Source organism: Rattus norvegicus, chromosome 18 (assembly GCF_036323735.1).
Source record: "Rattus norvegicus strain BN/NHsdMcwi chromosome 18, GRCr8, whole genome shotgun sequence".
In the NCBI taxonomy this organism is placed as follows: domain Eukaryota; kingdom Metazoa; phylum Chordata; class Mammalia; order Rodentia; family Muridae; genus Rattus; species Rattus norvegicus.
Window position 1 is genome coordinate 18,948,414 of NC_086036.1, and position 25,682 is coordinate 18,974,095.

The window sequence follows — 25,682 nt, forward strand, 5'->3', positions numbered from 1 at the left end:
ATTCACATTATTGTCTAACCATCAAGGACAGAGTACACCATTGCTGGAGACACTCATCCCTGCTTCTGAGTTCTTCATTCTGATGGCTTGTCATATGCCTGTACAGCTGATCCAATTCTCCCACCTTACTCCTCTACATTTTCTCCTCCTTTCTCTCCTACACCTCCTGGTATTCGTACTTTCATCAATGTGGATGATATTTATATTTCTGCTTACTTAATGCATTGGGGGCAATGGCAAATGCATAATGCATTTGTGGGGACATAAAGAATATCATATGCTATTCTTGCCCTCAGGAGTTTACTGCTGTTTGGAAAGACATGATCTATATGCATGGAATGTTGAATAAAGATTCTGGATTTGAATGGCAATATAGGAATTTAAATCAGGTGGCCAATAAGTACTATCAGCTTTCAGCCAAGGGATCAGTGCAGAATGTGTGGTCAGAAGCAGCTTTACCTTTCCTCAGTCTCTGGAACACAGACTGCTTATACGTGCTCTCAAGTTTTTATCAGATTTCTTTGCAGGGCTTTGCCTATCTGCCTTTCCAAATGTTACTTAAGATTTTTTCAGGTTTAAACTTTGATTAAACTTTACCTTCTCTATGAAGAATCTGTAGTCTTTCTATCGAGTCAATTCTCTGAATTCTTCTTCAATCCTACTTCTTTAACACTTACCTCACATCAGGCTGCATGCTGTCAGCATTCTCCTTTGTTGTGAGCCTGAATTTAATATTGACATTTCTCTTGCACTATCTACTTTGCTAGGTACAGGCCAGAGTTTATGATCATATACAGTTCATGGCATCAAATGGTTCACCAAGTCCACTTTTTTTCTCCTTTCAATAGTGCCCAAATTAATGTATGAGAGATCTTGAATACTTTTGTTTCTTTGAGGATGCTGCAGTTGCTCCTGTCTTATTAAATGGCAGCATCTATGGATAGAAGACAGAATACTTTTAGAAACGCTTAAGGAGGACTTCTAGACCACATTAGAGATAAAGGCAGTCTTAGAAGATATGTTAAGTGTTCAAGGGCATAATGCCCAGTAAAACAGGATATCCATGAGAGCACTTTGACTGGCTACAGCTGTTTAGAGGGATTAAAATATATTTGTAATCTTTAAAACCATCTAAGCACTCTGATAAAACTTTAGGCATTTGGATTTTTAAAGCATTTTTACTTTAATGATCTTTAAATCTGTTGGAATATGGGGGAAAATGATCTGTAATTCTTGCCACTCCTTAATTTTGTGTATTAGCATACATGTGTGCACCCACCCATACACACATACACAACATACACATACAACACACACACACACACACACACACACACACACACACACACACACACACACACACCACATATGACAGATGGGAATCCAAATGAAGATAAGGCCAATATTTTCCCTATAGATAGATCAGCACCCTCATTTTCTCTTGCTCTTTATCGCTTGAGTTCAAGTCTTGTTTGGCCAAAGACCAGTTTGTCTGTGACCCCTGGGAGAGGATCTGAAGTGACAGTTGCTGAAAGGTTACAGCAAAATCTATTAGGAAGGAAAAGTTGAGGAAAATCACGTTAACTCATAGAAGAAAATAAGGAAAGATTGGCTCCCTTTCGGGACTAGGTCTAATTAAGGTGAGCAAGCAGCTGGGCCTGTTTGGAATAACAATTGTGCCAGCATGTCACTTTTTTCTGCTTAGTTGAAATTTATATAGTTTGGGAATGGTGGATATAAGAAAATTAGAGCTCATTTAGAATCTGTTGAAAGGACATTGTGCCTTCATTATTAGTTTGCTTCTGAGTTTTCCTGGGGCAGTCCTCTCTCTGTTATAGGTAATGGATTTTTTTCCCCAGATGTAATTGGACGAGTTTAATTTTTTCTTTCATTACCTGTAGAAGAGGCCTATGCCCCTACTTCCCTTTGTGTTTTATTAGGACTGTAACCCCTATTTAAATAAAGGCTTTGATTGTGCTTATATATGCTCAATCAGCATTTTCTGATTGAATAGTACTGGCCCACAATGTTTGCACCTAGCATTTTTTTACTAATTACATTTTCACCCTGGGTGTGTGTGAGAAAGCCTCTGATAGTGTCTGTAAGGTTTTTTTGCTTTCCATTGTGCCAGAGGTTTGACACAGGTCTAAGAAGGGAGATCCTTAGACTTTTTGCTTGCTGGCCTTATAGATGACATGACTGGATTTTATCTTCTTTTGAAAGAAGAAATAAGGCCATGCATCTTGCAAGGTCCCTTTGAAACAAACAAACAAACAAAGCCTGATTGTGATTTTTAGCTTTTGCCAATATTTGTGGTGTAAATCCTGTCCACATCCCTGGGTAATTCATGAAGATGAGACAGAAGGTAGACTACTCAAGTTCAGCTCTACATGTCTGTTGCCTATGACTGACACACTTTGAGCCTCAATTGCATTTACGTCTTTCTGTCTAACAGCTCTACGTCTTCACTTTTCAGTGATGCTGGAGACAGGCTGTGGTGCTGTGATGTCCCTGGTATTTAATCTGGGAATTTTTGTTTGTGTTTGGTTCGCAAAGACACATCTTGTTTTATATATTTTCTTCTTAAATTTATAATTATTTTTAATTGAAGGAGACTTATATCTCATTCCCCTTATTTTTCATCCCTTGGCCCCTCCAAGATACCCTCCCACAAACCCCTTCTACTCCTCAACTCTCAAGTTAATAACCTCTTTTTAGTTAGCAAATATATTATATTGTCAGACTACTGAGTGCATTTTTGTTGTTTGTGTGTAAATGGTTTGAAGGCTGGCCACTCTACTTTGAACACACATTAAAGTGGCTCATTCCTGGATGAATCTAATTTTCCTCCTAGCAGTACTTTTGTAAGGTCCTAACACTCAGACATTTTTTTTTTATTCTTTTTTTCGGAGCTGGGGACCGAACCCAGGGCCTTGCACTTGCTAGGCAAGTGCTCTACCACTGAGCTAAATCCCCAACCCCACACTCAGACATTTTAAAATAACGTTTATACATGAGTTGAAAATTCCAAAATACAAAGAATAAAACCCATAATAAAAAATTACATCAAAATATTTCCGCAGGAATTCATTACGCATTTATATATTTTAGCCTTAAAATATAGTTTAAAACTTCACAGCAGTTATAGTAGATTAACATTCTAAAGACCTTTGCTGGGGTTGGGGATTTAGTTCAGTGTAGAGCACTTGCCTAGCAAGCGCAAGGCCCTGGGTTCGGTCCCCAGCTCCAAAAAAAGAAAAAAAAAAGACCTTTGCTTTTCTGTGAAACGTCATTGGTGTTTTCATCTTGAGTACAACATTTAATACTGGGATATTATCAATTTAGTGATCACTTGACACAGGAGAATTATTGTCCAATTTTTATCATGAAAATCCTTTTCATCCTCACTGGATAGTATTGCTATTTCTTTTCATCAAAATGTTATGAAATTTTACCTAGACATTTACATAATAAAATGATTATATAAACTTTGTCTAAGTTTTAACGAATATTGATGGGTCTTCAATGTCTGGAAGGATAAAGACAAGTCCGATTGTTCAGTGTTCAGCCCAGAATGGAAAGAATGAACTTTTGAAGAAGGATTACTGCCTGTCTTTGCTGAGCACAAAGATATCTACATGGTAACATAAACAAATGTAAGCAGAAACCTAAAATATTAAAGCTTGACATCTATAAGTCCTGGATGGAATGGAATTAAGAGGCTGGCGCAAGTCAAATGAGAGTGAACATCAGAGTAGATGCTTCCTTTGGAAAGGAGGTATAGGATGGCTCCAGCAGCGTTTCCCATCAGTGAAATGAGCAATGAGATAGCAAATAGCACGTAGAATATTTAATACATCCCTGAGTTTCGAGAAAGAATTACTTTCCTAATAAAAGCAATGGTTGTGTGGAACTGGTCTTCTAATAGCTTGAGTTTTCAATTAACTGCAGCAGGAGGAAATAATGGTATTAGATTGTAGTTTTGTAAAGGAAAATTTAGACCTAGAGGCTACAGTCAAAGGGGGGAAAACCTACTATTTATATTGAGTAAATGTAAACCACAATTGAGAAGAATTTTAAAAAGATAGATCTATCCTAGCAAAGGCTAGACAAAAGAAACGAAGTGGGCATTTTCAATATCACCCAGTAAACACTTTAAGCAAAGGGAAGCAAGTTGTCAGAGTAAAGAAAACTAGTATATTATTCTAAAATATGTGGCTCAGAGGGATACAGAAATGTGCTCCAGAAAAATCACTACCAAAGAGAATGGAAAAGATGAACCAGCTAAGATAGATGTGGGTGTTTGAAGCATAAATCTTTGCAATCATCAAAATGCAGGTAGCAATAACACACACACAAACACACACACACACACACACACACACACACACACACACACACACACACACACACAAATATCCATGCCAAGAAAACTCAGTTTGTAGAATGCTCCCATTCATCTCCTAAAGGAATGGCCAGTGCAAACAGAGAACTGTCAGTAAAATATAATGAATGACAGTAAGAGACAAAGGGCGGTGGGTTTGAAGGAAAGGAAGAATGAATGTGATTAATTTAAAATCTTTGTATAAAAGAATGGTTTTAGTAGGAGGGAGGGTGTGAGAAGGAAATGAGCAGTTGAAATGTCCAAAATTCACTGTATGAGTACATGAAACTATCAAACAATTAAAATTTGAAAATAAAGAGCTGAGATTAATAAAAAATTAGTAAGGTTTCTACGTATAAATGATAAATATTTCACATTATCAAAAACAACTCATAGCTTTGATTAAGAAACTAGGAATGAGTATTATGAATACATAGTTGAAATAAGAAAATATAATTGTCAAATCACTGAAAATCTGTATCATGCTCATTGATGGAAGTCTTAGTGTGTGGGTGCTATTCACCCTGAAAATTAATTCATAAGTATTAGACAGTTTCCATCCAAACACCACAGGATCGTTTCCAGGGAACCTGACAGGACAATCAAAGAATTAACATATAATAACATCAGCAGTGAACAAGTGTAGACTGCAAAACTAAGAAGAAAATGTTGAGGATTACACCAACAAAGACTTCTTACCTAACAGATTATGGAAACCATGTGGCAGGGTTACAGAGTAGAGCAAAATTATATAGTACCAAGTGTCAATATCATGCAAATGGAGATATTTTGGGACAAAGGAAATACAGTAAATCATCAAGGAACTCAAAGACAATTCAGGGAGCAGGTATCGGCTTCCCTTATAGCTTTTGAAGGTTCTTGAACTGACTGAGCACAGCATGCCACCAGAGCATGAATGTGACTACTTTATTTATAAAAGTAATAATGTTCTTAATAAAAACTTAAAATACTATATCACAAAGGAACTGATGCCTTTTTTTTGCTAAAATAAATGTTTAAAATTCCTTGCATCATTATCCAATAAGCTGATTGGTGACTTTGCTACAAAATTTATTAAAGTGTTCACAAACTTGTAAGATTTTTTTTCTGTAAATGAAGGATCTGAAAATTCAATTTTGTCTGAAAAATAGAAAAAACATTAATGTACTGCAATAGTAATTAGAGAATTAAAAACAAGATTGTGACATTATGTTTTTCAGATGAACAATATTATACATTATGATAAGCATGTTTCAGTAAAATATTATGAATATGAATTTTATAAACTCTAAAAGGTAGTTTAATTTGCTTTCACTGCTTGCTACAATAGTAAATAAAATGCAGGAAACTAAACAAAGTTCACAATTTTACAATGCTTCTAAACTTGTATTTTCTTTACTTTAGAAAATGTTATTTGAACATTTGATGATAGGGATTCATACTAATGTGTGTACTACAATTTTCTAAAATGCAGGCGTTTTAAGGTGCCTCAGTCAGTAGTCCAGTAAACAAGAGGATTTTGATATTTTTAAATGACATTAATTAACTTGTATCAACACAGAGAACTCTAAACAAAAGTTTAGAGTAAAATGACAGTATACATATTAACATAAATATAAAATCATTCATAATGGCAGAGGAGATGAATCAGCAAATGAAGAAACAGGTGATAAATGAAGGATAAATGGTAAGTAGAGGGATAGATAGATGGATAGACAGATGATAGATGAGAGATGGATATATAGATTAATAGGTAATAGATGGATCGATAGATGAAAGATAGATAGACAGATAGATAGATAGATAGATAGATAGATAGATAGACAGATAGATTGATAGGTGATAGGTGGACAGATAGATAGATAAATAGATAGATACACAGATACAAATATAAATAGATGGATGGATAGATAGATAGATAGATAGATAGATAGATAGATAGTAGATAGATACATAGACAGGTCGTAGATAAATAGATGGATGGACACAGATGGACAGACGGACAGATGGACAGACAGAGAGACAGATATATAGATGGATGGATAGATAGATATGTAGATACATAGATACATAGAAAGAAGACAGACTGATAAAAATAGAGCTTTATGTACGTACATTCATAGTTACATATACTGCTGTATACCCCAGCCCAATGAAATACAGAAACAGAAATAGATGGCTGTATAGCTGGGCTATTTTCTTAAAGCTGAAAGTAATTTGTTAAGAGGAATTGGGTAATTCTTCCTAACATGTTTGATTCTAAGTAAAATGCCTCCCTGTGTCATTGGCTTACCCACCATAAGGAATGGTCTTTCTAAAATAACTACACCAAAATACTGTGTATAGGAGCAACTTAACTCAAGTTCTCTGAAAGGCTTATCATCTACCCAACACATGGTCGATTTTAGAGTGTGTTAGAAAGTTGTTATGAAGAAAGAATGATCACCTTCTGCTTTTGAGGGTTCCTGTTATAATTTCTGGATAAATAAAGGTTAATAACAACTCCGGATGACTTTCATTCTATTATCCAAAGCTATATTCTGAGTCCTTTCTCCAATTTTTGTTCCCATCAGACATATGTGTCTATTCAAAGTCAACTTTGCTCCCTGATCTCTAGAATCAACTTTGTTATTAGCACTTTTGGAAAAGAGGTGTCCTCAACAGCAGGATGAATGGAGGTGCATGACAGAGTCTTTAAGTCCCTTTAGGACTTCATAGTATAAAACAGTGTCATGAGAAGGGAGAATTTCATTGCCTGGTATTTTCTATCAGATATACTATTACAAAATGACTTAGTGTAGGTGGTTTTGGAAGGTCTCTAGGAAGAAAGTATCAGCCATTGTCCTCTACTGAGAACACACATAGCCTCCACCCGCTGTGCATATTTGTAGTACTAGGAATCTTGGTTGAAACTTTTTTATGTATAAATAATTTCAGCACAACAGATGTTTGATTTTGAATTAACAGCTAATTTCAAAGGAAAGTGATTGTAGCCAAAGAACATTTCTGACTAAATTAGTTACTTGTTTTATTTAATAAACTATCACTGGCTATATTTCTCTGTTTTCAGCTTTGTTTCTTTCAACCACATGAATCATGGGCTCCTTTGCTTCCCTTTATTTTCTCCTTGGTTTCTCTGAGAGTAAAACTTGAAGCTTACTGTGCCAATTGTACGTGAAGACTGTGCTTAGGAACTGGCAATATGATGTTGTTGCTACCCTTGCTGCAGTATCTTCAAATATTAGTGTTTATGGACAGCTATTTCATTTGAATGAATGCAAGAGGTAGAATGTGAATGTCGCAAAATACAACAAATAATAATTCAAACTGGATTTTGAGTGTAGTCTATTCTGATTTCTTTATGTTTTCAGATAAAATATGTTAACTATATCTAGGGGAGACTTTATTTTAGCTCAAAAGTCCTGCTTTCAATCCATCCCTGTGAAGAAGTCAAGGACACAGGGTGTTAAAGCAGATCCTACCAACAGTCTAGAGGAATCAGGAATAAATGAATGCATATGTCATCCTTAGCTAGCACTCCCTAGTCTTCTATAGTCCCAGGAGCAAATCCAGATGGTGACACCACTCATTTTCAGTCTTTGTCTTCTTATACCAACTAATGGAATGGAAACAATCACCTGGACATGCTCGAAAAGCAACCCAATCCAGACAATCTGATACTGAGACTTTTTTTCTCTCACCAGATAATTCTAGGTTGACAAGAAAAACTGAGAACTGCATAGTCTTAGGCAGATAAGGCACTGCCTGTAATCAGAAAACCTACATCACTTAACATTTATAAAATTCTACGCAATAGCAACTATTGCAAAGGACTCATAAGCGATTTGGACATGAACTTATATGGGAATCTACAACTCACCATTGAAATTGTGATGTTATCAGACCACTTGAAAAAAATGTTCTCTATCTGACTTCATATTAAAGTATTAGTAGTCAGAATTCTCTGGAGTATATGATTTCCCTACAATTACATGATAAGATGACGGGCAACATGTTGGTAAATTCTAATATCCTCCTCCATTAAGAAAGACTTACAGTAGATTATACTGTAGAATCATGATCCCAGGCCCCAACCATCAATTTTCTGTTTTCTTGGTTTGCTTTGGAGAACATTTGTATGTGTGCCATGCTCAAAAATTCCATGTAGCACTGCTAGACTTCAATTCCTTCATCTGTAAATGAGAGTTAAATTAGAAGTTTAGAAAAAACAGCTAAGTAGTTTTTATTGGTTTTGTTTTGCTTTAGATTCAGTCACGGTGGTTATGCTTTTTCAAGTTTTAGATAAATACTTTGAGATGTGTGTTTGTATGTATGTGCATGTGTGTGAGTGTGTACTTGTGCATGTGTCTGTGAGTGTGTGTTTGTGCTTATGTGTGAATGTGTGCTTGTGCATGTGTCTGTGTAAATATGTGCTTTTGCATGTGCATGTGTATGTGCGTGTGTGCGCGTGCGTCTGTGTGTGTGTGTGTGTGTGTGTGTGATCGCGCGCTCGTGAGTACTTATGTGCATGGGTGTATGTAACTACATGCATTGGCAGAGAATACAAGAGGATGTTTAATGGCTTGGAGCTGGACTTACAGGTCACTCTGAGCTGCCTGGTGTGAGAGCTGAGAACAAAATTAAGGTCTCTGTAAAAGCAGTACACACTTTTATCCATGGAATTATCTTTCTAGCCCTGATTTGAAATAAACAAATTCTTACCTTATTGTTTAATAAACAGTATATTGCACAGTAAGCACACTCAAAACTTTCTTTGTGACTGCTGTGTTTTGAGACAATCCTGTCCACAAAACTTGACTTCTTTTTTTTTTTTTTTTGTTCTTTTTTTTCGGAGCTGGGGACCGAACCCAGGGCCTTGCGCTTCCTAGGCAAGCGCTCTACCACTGAGCTAAATCCCCAACCCCTAAAACTTGACTTCTTAAATTGTGATTCCTAAGACACTATCTTTCCGACTCTTAATATAATGTAGTATACTTTGTACTCCATATTCTGAATTATGAATTTTTATTTCATATTTTAATGTTGCATAGGTATTTTTATGTATCCAGGGAAATGGACAAATTTTAGGTACAAGAACAGCCACGTTTTGCTATTTTTTTTGTAATCAGAAGTGTCTAATGCAGAATAACACATAAGTAGACAGTAACTTGCAATTGTTGACTGATGCTATGGAACTTTAATGCAGTCTATGAGGTCTCTATAGGCATGGTAGACTGACAAGATGTGGAACAATGTTACAAGTTTGCCTTAAGTAAGTAAACTCTTCAAAATGGTTCATGATTGACCCTAATTACACTAAGCATTGACTTTGAAAATTGTCTAGCAAGTAAATTTTATATAAAATAAAACTTTAATTTACTACATACATGCATCACATACTACCCATATACACAAGTACACGTATATACATACATACATACATACATACACACAAACACACACACACTCACACACACACATACACACACACACCACCCACACATATGCACACACATACAAGCACTCATGCATGCACGCAAGCAAGTACATAGGCTTTATTGGATATTTGAAGGTACTACCTCCGACTACCTAACCATAAACTCCAAACTCTGAGGTAAAGACAGGATTTTCAGCCACTCCTTAATGTCAACATAAGTGATTTCAGACACAGTACTGGAACATTAGTCAGACATTTAGAGACATGTGACTTATAGCAAAATTAGAACACTAAAATGGATGAAAACTTGGAACAACACCAAAGGTAGCTTAATTTGAAGCGTCCAATTCACTGACTAGTGTGTGACTGCCTTTGGAACTGGCACGGGTATGGCAGAGTAAAACACAGAAAAGTACCTGCAGAAGGTTGGAGCATGGACGGTTGGAAACAGAACAGTGGAAATGGAGGTGCCTTGTGATAAAGGAAGAACTCAATTCCGTGTCTTCCCGCTCTTTCTTCTTTCTTCCCAGAATGTAGGTAAGTTGTGTTGTTACCCAAGCAACTATTAACTCATATTTTTTGTATAGTTTATGTGATTCAATCAATAGGTGAAAAAGAGTGCCAAAGAGCAATGCACTTAATAACTGTTTACTTATATTTCTTCATTTGGAACATTGAAATAAGACAGGCTTTTATTGTGGCAGTGACTCCAAAAGCAAGCAGTTTATTTCTGGAATTTAGACAGAGGCTGTCTTAGAGCAAGATATCTGCAAATCTAGGGAGTTGCAGTGAGGTGATATTAATGCTTTTCAAATGCAATCCTCACATCTCGTTAGCAATATCTCACCACATTAACATATTAACACTCTCCTGTTGCATCTATTAATATTCACATCGTATCAGAATTTATTGTTGCTTATTCAGTGTTAGAGTCATATCGCATTAGTGACTTTCATCTCAGATTAGTGAAAGTGGTGCCTAATAAGACTTTCATATTCAATTACTAAGGCAACAGTTTTGTCTTTCCAAGTCACTTCTAACTGGAGCCCAGAGCACAAATTGATGAATGTGGTAATAAAGCAATCGTTCTGGCTGAAGATGGATGGCACCTGGGACCGATGGGGCTGTGACAATAGTATTTGCATGATGAGGGCACAAATGACAGGAAGGAATCTCTGTTGTAGGCCTGAAGAACAGTACTGCTAAAGCACAGGCTTCACAGAAATAAAAAAGCTAAAAACAGAACATGCATCTTAATAATTTACACACACTGTCATTATGGTGTTCTGCCTAATTATTTAGACCACAATGAAAGGAAAGGGAGAGAGAAGCAGAAATGCAAACCATTCTTGGAAGCAGTAACTAACTCTCCCTTTACCTACTTTCCCAGAAGCAGTTTGAACGTATATTTCCTTCTCACACCCAGGTGGTTGATAAATATTCTGAGAACATATGTGTATGCTGAACATATGCATATGCTGATTACATCTGGTTAGTGGTATAGAGGACACTTTTCTCACTTCTACTCCAAAAGCAGGGTGTTGTTGAGATTTCCATTACGCTAACAGAATACCTGACACAATCACCTCGAAATTTAAGAGAAAAACCTCACTATGACCTATATTTTTAAGAATATTAAGAATCGCTTTTCTTGGACTGTTGGCTCTGTTAGTTTGTGAGGGATATATGGTGAAAAGTCAAATTTCAGAATGTCTCACATTCAAAAGAGAGACCAACCACGGTAAGTTCTGAGATTTCTGTACCTTCTCAGTGACTTTCAATCGACCAACCTCTTGAAGTCCCTACCACCTTCCAAAAAATCAAGATCATACCCAGTCCTTGCATCACAAGCCTTTTATTTACATTCTATATCCCTACTATACCATGTGCCATGCTAAATTTCAATACTGCTATATCGAAAATGCCTTTTGAGTACCCTTGCTGAGCCTATAGAATAAGCAAGCTAGTGGAATACATGTAAAACCAGAAGATATCAGACATGAGCATTTCCTGAAACACACACACACACACACACACACACACACACTTAATTTAATACAACTAAGAATTACCTGGGATGAAAGTGTTGACTTTGTGGATACCTGTGAGACATAATATTATTTAGGTTAGTTGAGGTGGAATAAACCTGGATATTGGTTGGACAACATCATGGGCTGGCCTTGAACTGCAGGATAAAACAGGCGGAGCACTGGGAAGCATGCGCTGATTCATTGCTCTGTGCTCCATGTGTGGTATGAATAGCTTTTTCAAGTTCCTGTACCTGGATTTTCATCAATGATGGGCTCTAAGTTTGAACTGTGAGTCAAATATGTGTTTCTCCATTCAATTAACTTTGTCAAAGTATTTATTTATTACAGCATCAGAAAATGAGACAATATGCTGGCATAATATAGTCAAGGGCCATAGTTTAGATACTTTTCAAATCTGGACACTTTCTGTGATCTTAAAATTCAGGCTTATCAACATGCCAAAATATGACATTAGCTTTAAGCATGTCTGTGGGGTGGAATGAATCATGTCACTAGGTAGAAGAACTGTTAAGGTCAAGCAGAGTAAGGAACCCCAGCAATTCTCATACTTGAGAATGGTAGGTGTTTGAATCTGGTCTGACCAGATTCCTGTCCTGGAGCACATGACCATGGCACCCCACTAAGTGGATTATGACAACTGGTCACATAGAATAGAAACCCAGAATTATCCATGCTAATGAGGTAGGTATCTAAATAGGGTTCCAGGGTTTAACCTAGAGGCTTCCCTTCCTGAACATTCCTTTCTGCAGAAGGTATTTAATCTCTGGTCCATTCTCAGTAAGTCATATGCCTCTGTTTTTCATCATGAATTAGCAGTATGGATAAACAATGACTTTCTCCTTCTTCAAGGACTGCCTTGGAAAACGATTTCTTTCATACTGAGCAGCATGTATGTAAGTCTTCCACAGTAAACCTCTCTGGGCTTCTGGAACACGCTGAGCTAAGGCGTATTCACCCCATCCTGGTGCTCATATCAGGCCTGCAGCACCAGGTCTCAAGTCTTCAAGGTTACCAGCAACATCTGGGTACCCAGAAGCTTAAGAACCACAGCCTTGCCCTAGCCCCTCATCATCTCACCTGGAGAAGCACAGGATGAGGTCCTCATCTTAGGCTGACTTTTATCTCCTTTCAGTGGCATGCTGGCACCCATGAGCCAAAAATTGCAACAGGAAAAAAAGGAACATAGGCTGTCACCTCTGTGTTTTGCCAACCTGTGTGGTGTCCTGACACCTTTCTGTGAGGTGGAAGCATAGAACCACACATGTCCTGCTTCTTTATGAGACCAGAAATGGCTTCTAGAAGCAAAACCTACTTATTTCTTTCCCCCTCTCCTTTTCCCTTACCCTTCTCTCCCTCTCTACCTGCTTTCTTTCCCCTTTTATGTATTTGTGTGTGTGTGTGTGTGTGTATGTGTGTGTGTATGTCTGTGTGTGTGTATATACATATGTATTTAAGTTGTGTTTGTGTTGGTAAACAATGAAGAAGACAGACCAACATGTTTCTTCAATTGTTCCTTGCCCGATGTTTAGACACGGGACTGTCACTGAACTTGGATTTCATTGAGAGTCTCAACCGTCTGGATCTCAAGGCTCAGGAATCTCATTGCTGCCTCCAGAGCAGAGTGGATTATCAATACAAAGTGCCAAACCTGACTTCTTAAGTGGAAACCTGATAATGAAAGCCTGGTCCTTCTCCTCATGCAACAAGCAGTTTACTGACTCAGCCTTCACCCCAGCTCCTAACTTCTCACTGAGGATTTTCAATGGTCTTAACACCTACAAGGTCTAGCACTTCTTTTTCAACTATATAGTCCAAAAGTGTTTCAAAGCTGGGCTAATCCAGAGGCTACTAGAGAGGTAGATATTATTCAAATTATTGGCCACACCTCAGGCAATCCCACCCCAGGTTTATTCACATCTCTCCTGTGAGGAGATCGTTCTTTCTTCTTGTGTGATATAGAATGCCATCCTGTCATCTCCTCCTTCTGTTCCTATTCTGTTCCTATGTTCCCACAGAACCTCATCAGCAGTTGTGAGAAGCAATGAGACAGAAGCAGCTACCTCACTTGCTTTGGTGTGGTTATATCATGCTTTGGCCAGAGCTTCACCAATACATGCTCACAAGGGCAGTACTGATCAGAGCCATCTGATGGTTGTTGAAATCATCACACATTGACCTTTCACTTAAGGTCGTCAAGTGAACAGCAATATCAAAGCTTCAAGCCACTAAATGAACCAGAATGGTGCTTTATTTCACTCTTACACATGTGAGTAAATCTATGTGTCTCCTCATCTGTTAAAAGCCTTGAAAAAAAGTTTACACCCACTTTTCCTCCTTATTTTAGCTGCTATGTGAGGACATTCTGAGACAAACTCCCACATGTTAGGTACCTTGGTAGAAAAATAAAAATAAAAATTATGTACATGTAGGAAATTTGACTAATTATTTCACCTGGGTGATGGAAGAAATCCTACAACCACCTTCCAGTTGAAAAAGTCTGCCCTGTCTTTTGCTTATACAGACCTGGACCTGTTGATTTCTGAAGCAATCAATATGGTGATCTAGCTTAGCTGAAATAAACTACCTAAGGACAGAACACAATATAACTTTAGGAACTTTGTCTTTATGACTGACAAAAAAAAATGGAATGACTATTAATGACATTCTCTACTTTCAATTCTTTGCCAGTGTACATTCTGAAAATTATAGTCCTTTTTCTTTGAGGCAGAGTTCTTAGCTTCCACTCAGTTTCCATTTAAATATTAATAAGACCCCCATCTGAATGGCACATGCTGATGTTTGGCTGGTGTACTTAACCACTGGTATTTTCTGTAGATTTAAAGACAGTTTCTTCCTTTTTCCTGTGTGACTACTTCTCTTTGGATTCTCCAGCTACAGGAAACAGACATGTTTCCTGTTTCTTTTCACTCCTGGTTAGCTAGAAGATATAGAGGTTATCATGACCTCAAAATGGATTCTTATCTTTTGGGTATAGAACTATAATTTGAATTACTAACTGCTCCAAAACATGTTTACTTAATATTTTTATCCTAGAATATTTAATGTGGGCCTCCTCTTATTAATCAACTTATTACATTCCTATTACTCTGTGCAATCATGGCATGTTTGAGTATGACATTCATGTGTTTTTTGTCTAATTCTGTCACCCTGTTATAAGAAATATGTAAGCTTTCTAATATCAACTGGAAATGAACAGTGATTTTTGTGTCTAACAGTAAATATTAAAAATACAAAACAACAAATATATTTATTATGAGACAGGATGATCAGCAATATTCCATTATTGATTTTTTAATTGGACTCATAATTATGTCAAAACTACAATTAGTGTGAATTAAAAATAAGTTCTGCTGATTAGAAGGATTTAAGTCCTTCTGAACAAACCTTGTAATACAAGCTTGTATAAAGCAGGAAATATTTATGATGGGACAGGATTTATTGTTTTAAACTCATGTATTGATGTCCTAAAGTTTCATGTGATCCTATTAAAAGGAGGACCTCCGTGTAGGTAGTTAAGTTTAAGGGAATGTGTAAGAGGGGTCCTTATGTAAAGAAACAGGTCTGTTTGGATGAAAGAACGTGGCATATATCTGCCTGCATCTTAGGATTTGGGTAGCAGCTTTCCGTACGTCAGAAAAAGAGGTGATCCTAAGCCCAGGCTATCTTCTACCCAGTACCCAGACTTCTAGCCTCCATAATTGTGAAAAAACAAATTTGTCTTCTCTAAGCATGGAGAATTTTTTACACAGTCCAAGATAATTGACACCTAAGGAATATTTTTTACAAATCTGTAATTATTTTTATGTACAAGGATAAGCCTGGTGAGAGATGTGAAAATGAATGTGGTTTGAACATTTAATTTCGAAGAGTTTCAACGATAGCTGTGTCTTTATTTCACAATTGAGAAACAGGCACAATTTCCATATATCAAATTGGACATATATATACATATATATATACAGATACATATACATATACATATACATATACACATACACATACACATACACATACACATACACATACACATACGTATACGTATACGTATACGTATACGTATACGTATACGTATACGTATACATATACATATACATATACATATACATATACATATACATATACATATACATATACATATACATATACACATACATATATATGTTTGGGCAAAGAGGTGTGGGTAGGCACTTGTTCTTAACCCAACATCTTGGAGTGTGTTCTAAGATTGGCTTTCATGAAAAGAATGAGCATTGAGAATGGTATACATCTTCTATTCCTCCCTAGGAAGGACAGTTCCATCTCACACAACATGTGTGTAGTAAATACAGTAGTGAATCATACAAAGAGAATATAATCTAACTTCACAGACTCTCTCTCTCTCTCTCTCTCTCTCTCTCTCTCTCTCTCACACACACACACACACACAAACAAACAAAGAATTGATACATGGTAATGAAAGTTGGGTGAACAACAAGAAATCTTAAGTATTGGATGAAAATTTTGTCCTGTTCTGGTTCAGTCTCATCTGAAGTGAAACTTTCCTTATCAACTTGATTAAGTAATTAAGTAATGTTAAATATAAAATAGCAAAATCTAGCCATGGTAGGTACTTTACAATTGTTAGAAAGCTTTAGCCTTTTGTCTCACATCCACTTTGATGCAAGTGGCAGTGACAAATGTGTGTTGTGGAGGAGACCTAATCTGTAGCACAAATATAAATCATGAAAGCATCTGTCTATAGGCCCACAAAGTTAGGTCTAAAACATGATTTTTCAGATATTAAAAAATATTATATTTAATATGAAAATAATAATACTTCTTGAAAGTTTTAGAAAATCTTCCAAAATAGCAACTACCTCTTATTTTAAGAGTATGGTTTCTTCTGAAAATAGAAAAACATTGAAAATTAAGGCTAGTATACACGTAAAGTCATTTTAATGTCCATTTTTTAGAAGTGTCTATAATCTTTTAAAAATTTTTTTCTCTGGAAAATCAGTTTCCAATCAGAAGGTTCTAGGCCTTCTTAGCTTTGTGACTATTCCCCCTTGTCCCAATTTGTAAATGTTCATTTGTTTATAATGGTAATTTCTGTCACAGTGCATTATGTGGATGGCCTCACACAAGGCCAGCTGTCCAGTGGGGATGTCTTCACTTCGAGCAAATTTGTTAGTTGGTAGAATTGGGGCATCGTGCTGCACCAGAGCACTGAACTGTATTTTCTGCCTGCGCCTGAACACATTTCATTAAATTCATTCATATCCACTTACTCTCACTAAGGCAACACCATTGCTCTTGTAGTCACTGTGTCCAATGCCAGTGGTAGTTTTAGCTTCTCAACCTGCTCAAGGAAACAGTTTATTATTTTTCATTTTTCAAATGATGTCTTAGCTATCCAATACTGTGAATCACTCCAATGTGTCATCATCACAGATAGGATTAACGTGTTGGTCAGGATCTAGGTAAGTAAAAGAGGTGTTAGGAGCATGAACTTGGGGCTCCAACAGGCATCCCTGAATTCCACCTATCTGCCTCCTCTTTGATTCTCCATGGTTTCTGGGTTCTGCTGGAGTTCCTATACTGAGTTCCTTCATGGATGCACTATAACTGATAATACGAAATTAAACCTTTTCTCCACATGTTGTTTTCAGTAATGGTGTTTGTTGCAGCAACAAATACCAACCTAGAACAAAAGCTTACATCATATAATTTTAAATGTATAATCTAGCATTTGAAGAAGTTACTTTTTAGTTCAGGAACGATCATCTTGTTTCATTTTGAAATCTACACCGTGCGATTGCCTTACTCTTCGATCATATTGCTTCCAGTAGTTTATTATTCATTGTCCATCTCACTAAGATATTTTTAAAAGGAACTTCTTTACATTTATTTTCATTTCCAATTAATTAATTGTCTCTGTCTTAGAGTATACAAAAGAGAAGAGAGTGTAGGACCCCTAGAGCTGAAGTTATAGGTGGCTATGTGCTGCTGCGTGTTTATTCTGTGAACTAAAATCAGGTCCTCTGAAAGAGCCATTTATGCTCTTAACACAGACCCTTTCCTTTATATAGCCTGCTAAAAGTCTTACTGTTTCTATTCAGAATTTTCAAATTTATATACTTTTTATCATTTTGCAGTTAGTTATTCCAGTCTACATAGCAGTCTTTCTTTTATTGACTCTATACCTTAACCTAAATCTAATATTTAATTCATTGAAAATTCTATAGACAAAGTGAAGTGTATGTTTTCAAGTGGCAGAGAACAAAAGCAAATAAGAGATTGTTTTTCCACTTCATACAAAACCCACTAAATGTGCTAACTCACTTGCATCCACTGCTTAATCAAAACTGAAGTTGGGTACCCTAAGGGTTAGGTTCAGGTTACAGTTCTCATTGTTGGTATGGTCACATGTTTACAAGCTTCTAAGCTGGTGACTAACCTTTGTATTTTGTGTTTGAACAGGGCTGTATAATTTCATTGTGCTTAAAAACAAAAACAAGAGTAAAAACAAAAAGCCCTCCATATGTTAATAAGAATCAGGAGAGAGAACCTGCTTTGGCTGTGCTGGAGAGATCTGGGCATTAGCAACTAAGACTGCTTCTCTAGAGTCTGTTTGCCTCACTCCACATTGCTAATGAAGTGGAATTCATTTCACCTCACTCCACCTTTAAAAATCAAAGTTCAAATGTCCATATCAGACTCTTATGAAAGACGACGTCTTTTCTGCCTCCACAGTGGGGGTCTCCTCTTTGGGGAGCATTCTGTTCTATTAATTATTGTGCTTCAGTGCCATTATTATTCATGGACTCACATCTCCACATACTTGACTTAACACTGAGCCTGCAATTAATACTAATAAGAAGCAGCCTGGGTAGTGGGTGAAATTTCTGGTTTTGCCCACAGCCCCCCCTTTCTTTCTCTGCTCTGCACACAATGAACACAAATTCCTTTATTCAAAATTCAGCCTTTTGCACTTCCAGACACAATTTTATCTGCTGGGTTTTTAGGGGCAATGCTATAAAAATGCAATATTATTCCAAGATTTGAAAAACCCAATTTATCTTTTATATTTTTAATATAACCAGCACTCTGGGGACATAGAAAGTCTTTATTCATTCTTGTGAAGGTAGTTATTGTTGAGGTGGTCCCATATTAAAATAGTTGCTGATTACTGAGTTTATGTAATATGATGAGGCAGAATTTTTCAAGCAAGCAGTAGAATATACGCACTCAAGAAATTCCACATCAAAATAGCCAACATTCAAAGCTACCAGATAGAGTAGGAGGAATAATTCTAACTGTAAACTACAAACAATGACAACTGGACAGCTCTCAGGGTTCACAAAAAAATGGGAATTGACTTTTCATTCTAAGCAAAAAATCTGCTAGCATTGGTTTACCTGATCTGTTAATACAGAGGGAGCCACGTTTTATACTTTTGCTTTCCTGTCATGATACAATCATGATGGATTTGGGATTTTATTTCTTGCTTCAAACTGTATAACTGTGTGTCAACTTCATGCATACCCTTTTACTTGGTAAGGATAAGGGGAATGGAGTCTGTCCAGCTTTATCTCAGGTTTTCTTTTTATTAGAGTATTTAAAAAGGGGTTCTATATTATGCCCAACTATCCCTCTTGTTATCCAGATTTCTACATCTTCCCCAAGGTCTAGGCCAGTGAATAACCATGACTTCTTCCTTTTCTACAGTCAGAAAGATCTAGCCTGAGTCTCACAACCAGTGCATCAACCAAGTGTGTTCTCCCCTTTGCACACGCTGTGTCTATCCCACAAAACTTAGCACTGACTGATGTTGTACCAAAACTTTGTACTCAGACCTTTCTACTCCAATATACTACACCTGGACTAGGAAGCACATCCTTTATTCCAACCCAGCCTCCTTTGCCCATCTGACTTTGTTCTATCCAAGCCCTTTCCAACCTCTGTACCCAACCATCTTTCCATCTTCTCGTATTGCCAAACCTTCTCCATCCACAACAAAACCAAAACTAACAAAGGAAGTTCACATGCCAATATATCACTTCAAGAATACCAACACTATGAATGATCAAGACTATACTTTTGTCTAAAATTCAATAATCCCCATAAATGTGTACAAATGAGGATTAACTAGATGAATCATAGGACACAGAGGTTTACAAAAAACAATAAAAAGATGTTCTCAAAAAAAACCCAAGGTCTTTAAAAAAAGAAAACAGAAAGAGACCAATGAAATCACAGGAAAAGAACTTAACAAATGCTTAATTGAACCCTGGAAAACACATATAGGAAACTGATGGGGGGTTGGGGATTTAGCTCAGTCATAGGGCGCTTGCCTAACAAGCGCAAGGCCCTGGGTTCAGTCCCCAGCTCCAGAAAAAAAAAAAAAAGAAAAAAAAAAAAGAAAAAGAAAAAGAAACGGAAACTGATGGAAATGTCAAAGATACTCCAGAATGTGAGAATAAAATGTAAAAAAAAAAAAAGATAGAAAGGGATTTAAAGCTGAAATGAAGGGGGAATGAAAAATCCAATAGCCAAATTAGAAAACTCAAAGGCAAATCTTAAACAAAGAAGGAGTCAAACAGAAGATAGAATATAAAGTGTTGAAGATCAAAAGAGTAATTAGACCAAATACATAAGGAACATGAACAACTTTAAAATACACAGAAAAAGAACACAGAGGAACTATCAGGCACCATGGAAAATAAAAACAGCTTTACATTATAAGCATACAAAAAGAAGAATCTCAAATCAATGACATAGTCCAGATAGTGAACAAAATTATAGAAGAAAAATTTCCAAAACTAAGACACATATGAATACATGAAGTACACAGAATAACAAATACACAAGGTCAGGAGTTCAAATTCTTATGACATATAATAGCCGAATTAATTGTACATAACAAAATAAAATAAAAAAGAGAAAGAAAGAAAAAAACAAATCTTGTAGGTCCCATAAGAAGACATAACCACTGATTTCTGAATGAAACGAAGTCCAGAGGAGAATAGATCACTTCATGGCAAGTTCTCAATGACTGTGTAGTCCAACACAGAATATCATATTGAGCAAAACTATCTGCTACAAATGAGGAAGTAAAAACTTTACACGATATAAACATCCTTTAAAAATCCAACAGACCAAACCTTAAGAAAAAACAGAAAGCATTGTTTCTAACCTAAGAGATGAATGAGAATACAATAGACACTTTGGAAGAAAATGAGAAGCCAGAACATTTAAAATTCAAAATACAACTGAGCACACAAACAACACCACCAAAAATAAACAACACAATCATGATGACCAAAATTAACACACATATTTTATAATAACTTTAGATATTAATGGCCTCAGTTTGTTAATAAAATGACACGGCCATGTACATCGATCAAGAAACAAAATTCAACTATTTCTGTTTGTAATAAATCCATCTGAGTTTTAAATATAGACACCACCTTAGAGTAAACTACGGGATAAAAAAATGTTCCAGTCAAATGAACTAGGAAGCCAGAAGGAATCACTACCTCTATATCTGAGAAAATAAAATTTTAAACTAAAGTAATGCAAAGATATAGAGTTTCATCCCTCTATTCAGGAGAATAGTTCACCAAGAAAGTAAACATACTAAATGGTCCCCAAATACTTTAAAAATCTACTAATCGATTAAACGACACCAGTTAACACCAATCCACCAATAGTAGGTGATCTAAATGCTCTACTTTTTCAAACATATCATCTAGAAAAAAATTTTAAAATGTAAGAATTATTTAACATCATATAGTAAATGAGCTACGTATTCTGTAGTATATTGCCCGTAAAAGACCAATAAGTTTCTGAAATAGGTCACATCCTATAAAACAAAACAAATTCAAATTCAAGAAAATTGAAATCACGCCCTGTATCTTGAATAAAATTCAATAAAAGTTAAAATTCATATCAAACAAACCTCAAATAAATGCATAAAATCTTGGAGATTAAACCACTTATTGCTGATTGATAAATGGGTCAAAAAGTAATTAAAAATAAAATATTTCGTGTAGCTAAATGAAAATGAAAACAAACAGTACAAAACTTCTAGGACATATTGAATGTAGTCTGGCATGGGAAATTTATAGTTCAATTATCTACATTAATAAGTCAAAAAACATGAATAAATGACTTCATAATTCGACATAAAAATGGAAAAAAAAAGAACAAGCCAAAACCAAATGACAGCAAGAAATAATTAAAATCGGACTCCAAAACAATAAAATAGACCAAGGAAACAATATAAAAAAGCAATGAGTCTGAGGCACTCAACAAATCCAATAAAAGGGAGGACCCAAATAAACAAAATCAGAAATAAAAAGGAAAGTATGAGAATAGACACCAAAGAAATTCATAATATACATCATGAAGGAGGGAAATCATCTCCCTCCCCACTTGCCACAACAATAGCATCAACAACAAAACCACAATGAACTAACCCACCAATCATACAAACGACCAAACTAAAACAAACAAAACCAAGATGTTGACAATATAAGAAGACATAAAAATATGCATGTTGAATATCAAAAAATGAATTCACATCATAATTCTACCAGACATTTAAAGAAGATTTCCAGTCAATCCTCTTACAATTATTAAAAGCAAATAAAACAAAACAAAAACACACAGAAGGGGCACTCATAAACACCATTGAACGAGCCAATATTATTTAGGACACAAGTCAGATTGAAAGACAGAAGACCTCCCCCCAAAGTGAAATAAAACAAAATTAAATTAAATAAAAAATATCATCAACATGATCATCATGCTTCATCCCTGTAATGCAGGGGAGGCCCAACATAAACAAGTAAATCAATGTAATAAACCATATAATAGTTGTTTTATTCTATTTTTTTCTTTTTGTATTATTATATTTACAGCCTTATACATACAATAAAGGCAGTCACAAAACATTTCCTCCCTTTGAAAGTTACAGCTAAATGAAAATGTTCACAGAACAACTTCCAAAGTATTGGGATAAAAATCCAATACATAAATACATTTTTTGGATAGTTTATGTATTTACATTTCAAACGTTATCCACTTTCCCAGTTCCACCCTCTCCCATCCCCCCAACCACTGCCTCAATGAAGGTGCTCCCCGCAACCCAAGACCTCCCATCATCCCTCCATGGCATTCCACTACACTAGGGCATCAAGCCTTCACGGGACCAAGGGCCTCTCCTCCCATTGATGCCCTATAAGGGAATCCTCTACTTCGTATGCTGCTGGAGTCATGGGTCCATTCCTGTGCTCACTTATGATGGTGGTTTAGTCCATAGGAGCTCTTGGGGAGAGGCATGGTTGGTTGGTTGATATTGTTGTTCTTCTTATGGGGCTGCAAACCCCCTTAAGCTACCTCAGTCCTTCCTCTAATGCTTCCATTAGGGAACCACGTTCACAGTCCAATGGTGACCAGCAAGCATTCACGTCTGTATTTGTCAGGCTCTAGCAGAGCTTTTAGGACAGTTACATCAGGCTCTTCTCTGCATGCACCTCTTGGCATCCACAATTGTATCTGGGTTTGGTGACTGCATGTGGGATAGATCCCCATGTGTGGCTGTCTCTGGATGGCCTTTCCTTCAGTCTCTGCTACATACTTTGTCTCCATATTTCTTCCTGTATGTTGTTCCCCCTTCTTTTTTTTTTGGTTCTTTTTTTTTTTCAGAGCTGGGGTTGTTCCCCCTTCTAAGAAGTACTGAAGCATCTACACTTTGGTTTTATCCTCATCTTGAGCATCATATTCTATGAATTGTATCTTCTGCATTCTGAATATTTGGGCTACCATACACTTATCAGTGAGTGCATACCATGTGTGTTCTTTTGGGATTGGGTTACTTCACTCAGAATGCTATTTCCTAGTTCCATCCATTTGCCTAAGAACTTCATAAAGTCATTGTTTTTAATTTCCTCCATTGAGGAAATATACCCCATTTTCTGTATCCATCCTCTCTTGAAGGATATCTGGGTACTTTCAACCTTCTATCTATTATAAATAAGGCTGTTATGAACATAGTGGAACATTTGTCCTTCTTCTTTATTGGAACATCATTTAGGTATACACCCAGGAGTGGTATAGCTGGGTCCTCAGGTAGTACTATGTCCAACTTTCTGAGGACCCGCCAGACAGATTTCCAGAGAGGTTGTACCAGCTTATAATAATGGAGGAGTGTTCCTCTTTCTCCACATCCTTGCCAGCATCTGTGGTCACCTGAGTTTTTGAACTTAGCCATTCTGACTAGATTGAGTTGTCATCTTGTGTTGTTTTGATTTGCATTTCCAGGATAACTAAAGATGTTGAAATTTTCTGTAGGTGCTTCATGGTCATTCAGTTTTCTGGAGTTGAGAATTCTTTGTTTAGCTCTATAACCCATTTTAAAAATAGGGTGACTTGACTCTGGAGAAACCAAACTTCTTGATTTCTTTGTATATATTGGTATTAGGTCTCTATCAGATGTAGGATTAGTAATGATCTTTTCCCAATCTGTTCATTGCCATTTTGTCCTATTGACTGTTCTTTGCAATTTTATGAGGTCCCATTAGTTGATTTGTGATCTTAGAGCATAAGCCATTTGTTTTCAGTTCAGAAAAAATTCCCCTGTACCTATGTGTTTGAGGATCTTCTCCACTTTCTCTTCTATTAGTTTTACTGTATTTGGTTTTATGTGGAGGTCCTTGGTTCATGTGGACATGAGCTTTGTACAAGGAGATAAGAATGCTCAATTTGCATTCTTCTACATGCTGACCTCAGGTTGAACTATCAACATTTGTTGAAAACGGCCCCCCACCACTGAATTTCAGCTCTTTTTGGGGACCATAGTTATTTGGGTTCATTGCTGGGTCTTCAATTCTATTCCATTGATATACCTGACTGTCTCTATACCAATATCATATAGTTTTTATCACTATTGCTCTGTAATTCAGCTTTAGGTCAGGGATGGTGATTCCCACAGAGGTTCTATTATTATTGATAATAGTTTTCAACATCCTGTGTTTTTTGTTATTCCAAATGAATTTGTCATATGATCTTTCTAATTCTAATTCTATGAAGAATTGAGTGGGAAATTTGATAAGGAATGAATTGAATTTCTAGATTGCTTTCAGCAAAATGACCACTTTTATGATATTAATCCTGCCAATCCATGAGCATAAAGATTTTTCCATCTTCTGAGATCTTCAGTTTCTTTCTTCAGAGACTTGAAAGTCTTGTCATACAAATCTTTTATTTGCTTGTTCAGAGTAACACTAAGGAACTTTGTAATATTGTTGACCATTGTGATGGGTGTCATTCCCCTAAATTCTCAGACTGTTTTTCCTTTGAATAGAAGAAAGCTACTGATTTTTTTCTTTTTTGTTTTTTTAATTAATTTATTTATTTTCATTAGATATATTCTTTACTTACATTTCAAATGTTATTCCCTTTCCCAGGTTCCTGTCCAAAATCCCTCACCCCCTCCCCCTCTCCCATATGGGTATTTCCCCCATCTTTCCCACTTACTGCCCCTCCATATTCCCCTGCACTGGGGGTCCAACCTTGGCAGGAGCAAGATTTTCCCCTTCCACTGGTAGACCTACAAGACTATTCTGTGCTACAGATGCAGTTGGCGCCCTGGGTCAGTCCATATATAGTTTTTCATTAGTGGTTTAGTCTCTGGAAGCTCTGGTTGGTTGGCATTGTTGTCCTTATGGGGTTGCAAGTTCCTTCAACTCTTTCAATCCTTCCTCTAATTCCCCCCAGGGGGTCCTGTTCTCAATTCAGTGGT

At 36.4% G+C, this 25,682-nt stretch overlaps 1 long non-coding RNA gene across 9 annotated transcripts in view; it reads right to left on the minus strand.

Annotated features, from left to right (window-relative positions):
• The window catches only part of LOC102547510 (uncharacterized), a 212,828-nt gene that overhangs the window by 87,379 nt on the left and 99,767 nt on the right, over positions 1-25,682 (minus strand). For 5 of the 9 annotated variants that reach the window (XR_010059786.1, XR_005496102.2, XR_010059787.1 and 2 more), the window contains 2 exons: positions 8,441-8,577; positions 678-934 (listed from right to left, as the gene is read on the minus strand). This is a non-coding gene — a long non-coding RNA (uncharacterized LOC102547510). Of the gene's footprint in view, positions 1-677; positions 935-8,440; positions 8,578-11,893; positions 25,343-25,682 lie in introns of those variants that run through there. The other 4 variants (XR_005496107.2, XR_005496106.2, XR_010059788.1 and 1 more) reach the window with 2 other exon arrangements.